This window comes from Oryctolagus cuniculus, chromosome 6, assembly GCF_964237555.1.
Source record: "Oryctolagus cuniculus chromosome 6, mOryCun1.1, whole genome shotgun sequence".
Lineage (NCBI taxonomy): Eukaryota > Metazoa > Chordata > Mammalia > Lagomorpha > Leporidae > Oryctolagus > Oryctolagus cuniculus.
Genome location: NC_091437.1, coordinates 159,152,378 through 159,162,269, shown reverse-complemented (window position 1 = coordinate 159,162,269; position 9,892 = coordinate 159,152,378).

Genomic DNA, 9,892 nt, shown 5'->3' with positions numbered 1-9,892 from the left:
TTGTATATAAAAGCAAAGGCAGGCCGGCGCCGCGGCTCACTAGGCTAATCCTCCTCCTAGCGGCGCCGGCACACCGGGTTCTAGTCCCGATCGGGGCGCCGGATTCTGTCCCGGTTGCCCCTCTTCCAGGCCAGCCCTCTGCTGTGGCCAGGGAGTGCAGTGGGGGATGGCCCAGGTGCTTGGGCCCTGCACCCCATGGGAGACCAGGAAAAACACCTGGCTCCTGGCTCCTGCCATCGGATCAGCGCGGTGCGCCGGCCGCAGTGCGCTGGCCGCGGCGGCCATTGGAGGGTGAACCAACGGCAAAGGAAGACCTTTCTCTCTGTCTCTCTCTCTCTCACTGTCCACTCTGCCTGTCCAAAAAAAAAATAAAAAGAAAAAAAAAAAAAAAGCAAAGGCAAGGTTTCAAGTCTGCAGGCCCAGGGGTGGACTGAGATGGGGACCCCTGCATTTACCCTATTTTTGGAAGGTCAGACATCTCTGCATTCAAAAACAAAACTCAAGACAGAAAAAAATCAATCCTTTCTCCCTGTTGGGCTCCCTCCTAAGGCCCCGCCTCTTTTCCCAGTGAGTGACAGGTGCCACCTGCCCCTGCCGCCAGTCCTGTGACCTTGCCCTTCCCAGGCGGGCCTGGCAGCAGAACCTCGAAGGCTCGTGATGTCATCGCGAGAGCATTCAGGAAACAGGAATCCCACTCCGGCAGCCAGGAGGAGGGGCTGCCCCCAGCCGGAATGGGGGAGACAGGATGTGAGGCAGACAGGGAAGCTAAAATAGGAGGTCTGGAAGCAGGGGCCGAGGATGGGTTCACGGAGGGCAGCGATGGCTGCTCTGCAGCCCCCGTCATTAGGCAACTTCCTGTGGCGGCCAGGGAAGGAAGGGGACAGGCCCCGCAGAGTCCACACTGGGAGACCCGAGTGTGCTGAGCACTGGCTGCCCAGAGCCGCGGGCTTTGCTCTGCTGTCTGAAACCACTGCTGGGGGAGGGCCCAGGAAGCCTTTTCAGTCCTGTCTAGAGGGGCACAGGGGTCCTCCCTCTCTGGACTTCCTCCCTCTCCCCACCCCCCACCCCCCACCCTGCCATGATCTCCACAGTGCTGATCCAGCCCCCTCTCCCCTGTGCCCTGCACCCCCACCCCACCCAGGCTCCACCCCGGATGGGGCCCCAAGCAGATGAGCTGCCACGCATGTACCTGCACCAAGGACACACACACACACACACACACACAGAGAATCTGTCATCTGCCATCCATCTTCTGCCGTCTGATGGTTCACTTCTCAAATGCCTGCAACAGCTGGGGCAGGGCCAGAGCCAGGAGCCCAGAACCCCATCTGGCTTTCTCACAGGGGCGTGGCCCATGTATAAGTGACCTTATCCAGGGACCCAAGTACTTGAACTTCGTCCGTGGCCTCCTAGGGTCATGCACGTTGGCAGAAAGCCAGGTCCAGGGTGGAGGCTCAAATCCAAGGCTCCTGCGCGCCGTGTCGGTGCCCGAGGCAGCGGTTTAAGCACTACGCCAACTCCTCGTGGGGCACATTTCTCATGGTGAGTGGAGTCCAGGCACACTGCTGAACACGCTACCATGCACCAAACAGGCCCTGACACCGGCGAAGAATTCAGTGACCCCGAATGTCAGTAGTGCCGATGTGGAGAAGCCCTGTTCCCGACTGTGAGTATTGCTTCAGGAGAGAAGTCCCAGCTTATTTGTTTTTAAATGGCCAGTGTCCAGCTCAAAGCCTGGTCCACAGTGGTCATCCGATAGCCTATTGATTTTGGTAAGTAAAAGTCTGAGTGAGCAAATTCTCTCCTTTCTGAATCACTAAATCACCCAAGCCTGTGACACCATAGACAGCTAACCCCTGCCAGGTCCCAAGCTGTCTGCATAAGCACACCTGTGCACGTGTGCTTGGACACGCTGAAACCTGCACACATCAGAAGGCAGGGGCACACACGGACACGTGCGGACACGGGCACACACGCTCTCCCATGCAATGCCCAAGTCAAACAGCGCCCAAGGCCAGGGACCTGCCTGCCTCCCCGGCGACCTCCCAGGCCCTCGTTCATCCGGGGTCCCTTTCCTCTGCCTCCGTCGGAAGGAGCTCTGTGCAGACCCCTGGGCAGGGGCGTTACGTGTCCTCCGTAGTTAACTTCCCTGATTGGCCGCACTTTCTTCGAGTGGCTCCATTATTAAATATGCAGTGCACCCAAAAGACAAAATAGCCTTTGGGCAGTTACACTCACAGAAGGCAACTCAACAACTGGAAAAGTGAAATGGCAGTTTGGACCATGGCATAACGACCCGGAAGCATCACTGCAGGCCGGCTGGACTCAGGAAATCCAGCAACGGGTGTCGCTGTTGGAAATGGACTGGGTGGGGCAGGTGGAGCATGGGTGGGCGGACGCTGGCCAGCCCAGCCTCGAGGGAAGCACCTGCTGGTGCAGGCTCAGGAGGCCGGGGAGTGGAAGCAAAAGGGGCCCCATCCTTCCATACCCCTCCTCTGCAAGAACCCAAGGGCACTACGGAAATAGACAACAGAGGCAGGAGCGCCCCTGGGAGGGTAGCCCTGACATCTTCAATGCCAGTTTCCTCTGGAAGAGAGCAAGGCTGTGGTGCATCAGCTGTCAGCTGCAACAGCCAGTTTTGCAGCCAGCCCCATGCCTGACCCTCCAGGGCCTTCATGCCTGGGAGCACCTGGGCTTCCCCTTCTGAGGCATTTGCTACTTTGCACAGCTCCCCGCCCCCTTGACTCATTCTCCTCCCCTCAAAGAGAGGGCGTCCTGCTCCTCTCTGTATCGCCAGTGCCAATCCTGACAAGTGTGGGCTGAATGCGCAAGCAAAGAAGTGAAGCACTGAGGATGTTTCCATCAGATGAACCTGCCTGGCACTGAAGCGGAACAGCAGCAGGCAAGGCCGCGGACAAAAGGCCACCTTTGCTGTGTCGAGGATTGTGGAGTTTCTTTGACAACAACACAGAGCTGGCGAGGGAGGGAGGACTGCGCTAAGTTCAGTGTGTTAGAGAGGATCCTTTGTACAAGAGTATTTCAAAAGACTCATGAAAATGGAATAAAAAGATAAGCTTAATTTGGTGCAAAAAAAAATTGAAACAGACATAATTTTTTATAAGATACATTTCCCACGAACTGCTTGAAAACTCCTCGTATGATTACATAGAGTGCGACTTTTTCATTTATTTGAAAGGCAGAGAGAAAGAGGAACAGGCAGAAGACAGAGAGATCTCCCACGCACTGGTTCACTCCCCCAGATGCCTGCAATAGCGGGGCCATGCCAGGTCAAGCCAGCAGCTGGAACTCAGTCCGGACCTCCCACCCCAGTGGCAGGGACCCAACCGCTTGAGCCATCACCTGCTACCTTCCAGAGGCTTCTGTATTCGTGGGAAGCTTGAATCAGGAGTGGAACTGGGACTTGAACCCAAGCACTCCCGTGTGGCTGGGATGTGGTGTCATAAATGGGATTCAAAACACCACGCCAAATGCCTGCCACCGCATTCCAACTTGAAAGCCCATCACCCCGGGAAGAGTAACTTGCACTATTCTGCAGGGTAGCAGAGAAAATCCGGTTGGCAACATTTCACCGTCTATTTCAAAAGAGCTAACAGAGAGGGTCTTCAATGTCCCCAACACGGAAAATGATGGATCGTGATGCATCGTACACGCGTGCCAAAATATCATTGGGCACCCCATACACCTGTATAAAGTAATTATATGTTGGTTAAAAATAGAAAGAAAATTAAAAATAACTTATAACCAGCATCTGGAAGTTTTACATTCTGCTTTGGTTGGTTTTCATTGAGAAAAGCTAATGAACTTCTTGGTGCTGAATATTATCTGACAATGAACAAATACCCCCCCTTTAGTCCATCATCCACCCAAGACCCGGAATGTGCCTCTGCTAACTGTATTTTAATTTAGTAGATGTGATGCACTTTCAAAAGCATAGAACATGCACACAAAAATATAACAAAGGAATATGCTACCAACAGACATTTGCAGTGTCTGGGTTCAAGTCCCAGCTATGGCCCTGACTCCAGCTTCCTGCTACTGCCTGCCTTAGAAGGTAGCAGGTGATGGTTCAAGTAGTTGAGTGCCCGACCCCCAGCTGGGAGACCTGGATTGAGTTCCTGGCTCCTGACTTCAGACTAGTCCTGTCCAATTATTTGGGGAGTGGGCCAGCTGTTAATAGTTCTTGCTCTTTCCCTCCCAATAATTTAAATCAATAAACAAAAATTAAATATATACATACTAGAGTGTTTCAATTGCTTGCCTCGAGGAGGAAGGATTCTTCACATTCTCTACTCCCATTATTATTTTTTGCTTGGTCTAAATGCTCTCTAATGCACATGTGTGTTGGGTCTCTAGGAAACTGCCCGCCCTGCCCCCAGCACTTTGTCCAGAGCCTTCCACCTCACCGCCCAGCGGTGCCAGAGCCGCCACGCATGCACAGCCGTGCTACACCCCAGACTGCAAGTGATGGCTTAGGTGCAGACACCTGAGCCGAGCTGCACCCTATCGGAGTCTTTTCCTCCAGTTTTTCAACGTGAAAATGAGGCAGCTCTCTCCGGGTGGCTGAACCACAGTGACGGAGCTTGAGAGCCGACAGCGGCTGGATGAGGCTGAAAGGAGAAGAAAGGGTCTCCCAAAGAGAAGCTGAGCCCGGAGCAGGCTGCAAAGGATCCTACTGGGCTTGGGGCTCCGGCTTCTCACATTCCTGGGACCTGCCTCAGTGTCCCCCAGCAACCCTCTCTCTTGCAAAAACAAGCTCTACTGCAGTCCTTCTGCTCACACTCCAACTGATCACAGTTGACAGGATCTGATTCTACAGCTAGGAACACATCTTAGAGGACGCCCCACAGGCAACCTGGCCAGGAACACTCTTCATAAGAGTGGACAGGGGGCCGGCGCTGTGGCATAGTAAGTTAAGCCTCCATCTGCAATGCCAGCATCCCTTATGGGCGCCGGTTAGAGTCCCAGCTGTTCTACTTCTGATCCAGTTCCCTGCTGATGGCATGGGGAAGCAGTGGAAGATGGCCCAGGTGCTTAGATCCCTGAACCCTTGCGGGAGACCTGGAAGAAGCTCCTGGCTCCTAGCTTTGGATCGGCCTGACACCATTACAGCCATTTGGAGAGTGAACCAGTGGATGGAAGACCTCTCTGTCTGTGACTCTGCCTCTCAAATAAATAAATAATTTTTTTTAAAAAAGTGGACAGATGTTGGAATCAAAGAGACCCAATGGAGGATTCTTGCTCCACTTGTCCATGAGCTACGCAAAGGTGTAAGGCATTCACTTCCCTAAGGCTCAGTTTCCTGGACTGTGAAATGCTGCTGATAACGGAATATGCCTGCTGGAACTTGGGGAAAGATCCAAAGACACGATTCCTGCAGTCCCCCTCAGCAGGACAACTGGTACACAGGAGGCGCCCCAGAACCTTGGACGGCTCCCATTGTCCAGAGTGCATCTCATCTTGGCTCCTCTGTTAGCGTCATTGCCATTGGGTCAAGAACACGCCCGCTGTCTCTCAACATGTCCTCTTCCTGTGTCCCCATGGCCACCATGCTGTCTTGAACTGCACAATGCAAAGGTTTGTAGGATGGCCCTGGTCCTCAGCCGTTGGATCTGCAAGACCACACCCAGTCATCACCCAACGTACATCCATCAACTTAGACAAATGCTGCAGGACCACATCGCCCTACAAAATCTTGGTGAATTGCAGCAACAAAGGTTTATTTCCTGTTCAGAATCATATTCACTTCAAGCTGCAAGCAGGGTGCATCTGTCTTCCACACCTCTTCATCCTGGGGCTAAGGAAGAGCCCTATCCTGGGAAAACTTGACCTACCACAGAGGGAGAAGCCAGATAGGGAAACACCGGAAGCTCTGGGGTTGGTGCACTTTGCTTCTGGCCACATTTGATAGCCAAAGAAAAACATATACCCAAGTCTTATGTCAGTGGGAAGTAGGATCTTCTTGCAAGGATGGATTCTAGAAACCACTTTCTAGAGTGGTCTCCTCTGTGACTCTCTGGCAGTACATACAGAAAGCACTCACCAGGATTTCCTGGATCTTGATCCTCTCCAGGGAGGGCAGGTGGGGAAGGGGGACTTGGCTTCTCCTCTGGGCTCCCTTCGCTGATGTTATCTCACCGGGCTCCAGTGGCTCCTCAACCCTGTAAGAACTGACATTTAATGCCAACTATTGTTATAATGTTCACAACACAAAAATTTGCAGAAAAATAGTCCAATATCTGATTACCTTTTCCTCTGGGATCATTCTTTTGTTTCATTTGATATCTTCCAGCCCTTAAGACAGTAAGTATGTATTTATTCAGTGAAATACCAAACATGCTCTATTAGCAATTAAAAGGTTATTGTGGCAGCAAACTGGGGGATTGATTGCAATGGGGAACAAAAAGACAAGGGATCAGGAGGGAGGGAGATGCAACTCAACCAGAGCAGTGACCGTGGGTGCACAGGAGCAGCCTGGATCCAGTCATCTGCACTTGGACTTGAAGACTGCGGACTCCAGGAGCGGGCACTCAGGGGAAGGGCTCTGAGCACAGATCATGGGCCAGGATCTGGGGATCAGAGGCCCCTGTGATCTGCAGCAGGGGGCACCCCTAAGAGAAGACTGCAGGGTGCAGGAAGTCCTCTTTAGTGCAGAAAGCTCAGAAGTTGCTTCCTGAGTCCCGGCTCCCACCCCAGTACCCCACCCAGGTTCTGCCCTGCGAACGGGATCAATGTCTCGTCTTCAGACATGGCTATTTGGAAGCTCTCCTTGGGCTGCCGCCATCTTGCTTTTAGAGAACAACGGTTTCATGGACATAGGATGGGGTCATTTCCATGCATGGGAGCAGAGCCTATAGTCAGATTTCCTGATACAGTCCGGGGCTTAGGTGCTCAGGTAGAGGGACTGCTATCAGATGGTGTGATCCCAGGGTACTTAGCATCTCTAAGATTCAAGCTTGCGATTATTGAAATAGGAAGTGTAACATCTGCTGCACAGAGTTTATCAGGCTAGCAGGAGACCATCTTTGAAAAGCCCTGCTATGACAATGCCTGGTGCACTGCTAATCATTATAATGACAGAGATACACCAACACAACATAAGGGTGTTAATAATTTGCAAGTGATAGTTCTAGCGATCACATGGAGTCTACCTGAAATAACCAGTGAAGACCACGTATAAAGCATCCAACCACGTATAAAGCTCCAACATTTAGTGGGCAGCATATCCTTCCTTCTCCCTACACCCCTACATTTCCCCACTGACCAACACTCCGCCACGTGCGATGGCCCTGCCCTGGACTGACGTGGAGTCACAGAGAGATTTAGCCTGGAGTCCAACACCTCCGCTTTGCAACAGCCTGATCCAGGACACCTCCCTAAAATCCCTTGAGCTTCCCTTTCTCCCTCTTTAAAGTGGCAGTAATATGATCTGCCTTGGAATCCTGCTTCGAGAATTATTTTGAGAACGCTCTGCAATGCGTCTGGCCCTTGGAAGCTATGCTTCAAATGTGAGCTCCTTTCCATTTATTCTAATGGATTTTACCATGTAAGGAAAAGCATTTTTTTTAAACTCAAGGTGGTTTTTTTTTAGCTCATTATTTTTATCCAGGACCATAAGAGTTATTAAGTGCCTTGGGTTCCTCTCCTCTCTCTCTCTCTCTCTCTCTCTCTCTCTCTCTCTCTCTCCAGAGATGTTTTATGATACCAATTAGAAGTGCAAGTGCACTGAGATTACAGCATAATGACTGGCAATTTGAGCAGAGGTTTCTCCTCCCAACACTCAGCTTCCTGCTCCCGAAGCCCATGTCCAAATACCAAACTCTTCATGGGAAAGAAAAAGCTAGGGTCGAGGGGAACATCATTAATTTTACAATTCAGAGTCATTGGAAGCCCTTTGGGGAGAAGGATGTCTCATGTATGCAAGGAAACACGTTGGCATGACGCCTTTGCACACACAGCATTGCTTGTCCTTATTTGGATAGGAATCTGCTAACACGAAAACAAAAGTCAAGTTTGGGAGCATTGGAGAGGTTGAGTCAGGATCAACAGAGGCTGGGTCTGGTTTTGCACGCTCTGGTCTCCCGTCTTCAGGTTTATGGGGACAGAATGCTCTCCATCAACCTGCACACCCACCAACCTGATGCACCGATGAGCCCCTTCCCATGTGGATGACATCATGTTTTCCTTTCCTTTCAGTTCCATTATTTCTGCCTCTTTGGTCTCTTTCCTCCACCTGTTCCTCTTCGAAGGCCACTGGAACCCCAAGTAAGCTTCCAGCCTGCTGCCTCTCCTCTGTGCATGGTCTGGAACACACCCATTTCTGGACTGTGTCTATTTCATGCCCATTCCACCTTCTTAGCTCAGGCCCCCTCCTTCCTCTGGGCTTCTCCAGCTGCAGATAATCTTGTTTCCCAGCCACTGCCTCTGCTCCTGGGTCTACACCATCCAGCTCCAAGTTGTTGGTAGAGTGCCCTTCGCACAAAGCAATGCAGCTACTCCTAGAACCCTGGACTAACCATCTCCATGAGATAGCAATCTGGGTGGAGGGCTACAGCTAGAGGCGGCACCTACCCCCAGCTCCTCAGTCCTGCCCCTCCTCGCTTCTTCCCTTACACTGAACACTCCAGCCACCCAGGTGCTTCTCCAAACCTCTGGGTCTACACCCGTGCTCTGATCGCCTCTGGATAGCCCCCACTGGTTGTAGAGGGGTCACTAGAGGTGTCCCCTTCCCTCTTGGGGTTCTAGTAATGCTTGGTTCTTAACTTGGAGATTGGTTATGAGTATGATTATATGCCAAAGGAAAAAAAATTGATCTCTCCACTTAAGTGCATTTCTTGTTATAGATACTATATTTTAATAACAGTTTTTTTAAAAGATTTATTTATTTATTTGTAAGGCAGAGTTACAGCGAAACAGAGGCAGAGAGAGAGTGAGAGAGGACTTCCATCCGTTGGTTCACTCCCCAGATGGCCACTACAACTGGAGCTGAGCTGATCTGAAGCCAGAATCCGGAAGTTTCTTCCAGGTCTCGACACAGGTGCAGGAGCCCAAGGACTTGGGCCATCTTCCACTGCTTTCCCAGCCCATAGCAGAGAGCTGGGTTAGAAGTGGAGCAGCTGGGACTCAAACCAGCACCCATATGGGATGCTGGCACTGTAGGCAGTGACCTTACCCACTATGCCACAGCACTGGCCCCAATAACATGTTTTTTTTTTGTTTTTTTTGTTTTTTTTTTTTAAGATTTTATTTACTTGAGAGGTAGAGTTACAGACAGAGAGAGGGAGAGATAGGTCTTCCATCTGCTGATTCACTCCCCAGATGGCCACAACAACTGGAGCCAGGCTGAGCAGAAGCAAGGAACCAGGAGCTTCTTCCAGGTCTCCCATGCAGGTGCAGGCACCCAAGCACTTGGGTCATCTTCTACTGCCTTCTCAGGCCATAGCAGAGAGAGCTGGGTTGGAATAGGAGCAGCCAGGACATGAACTGGTGCCCATATGGGATGTCAGCGCTGCAGGCAGAAACTTAGCTTACTATGCCAGAGCCCCGGTCCCTAAAATGTTTTTAGAAGAGAGGGAGAGGGAGGGGGAGGGGGGAGGGGAAGGGAGGGGGGAGGGGGAGGGGAGGGGGAGGGGGAGGGGAGGGGGAGGGGAGGGGAGGGGAGGGGGAGGGGGAGGGGGAGGGGGAGGGGGAGGGGGAGGGGGAGGGGGACAGGGAGAGGGAGGGGTAGAGGGGAGGGGGAGAGGGGGAGAGGGAGGGAGAGGGAGAGGGAGAGGGAGAGGGGGAGGGGGAGGGGGAGGGGGAGGGGGAGGGGGAGGGGGAGGGGGAGGGGGAGGGAGAGGGGGAGGGGGAGGGGGAGGGGGAGGGGGAGAGGTCC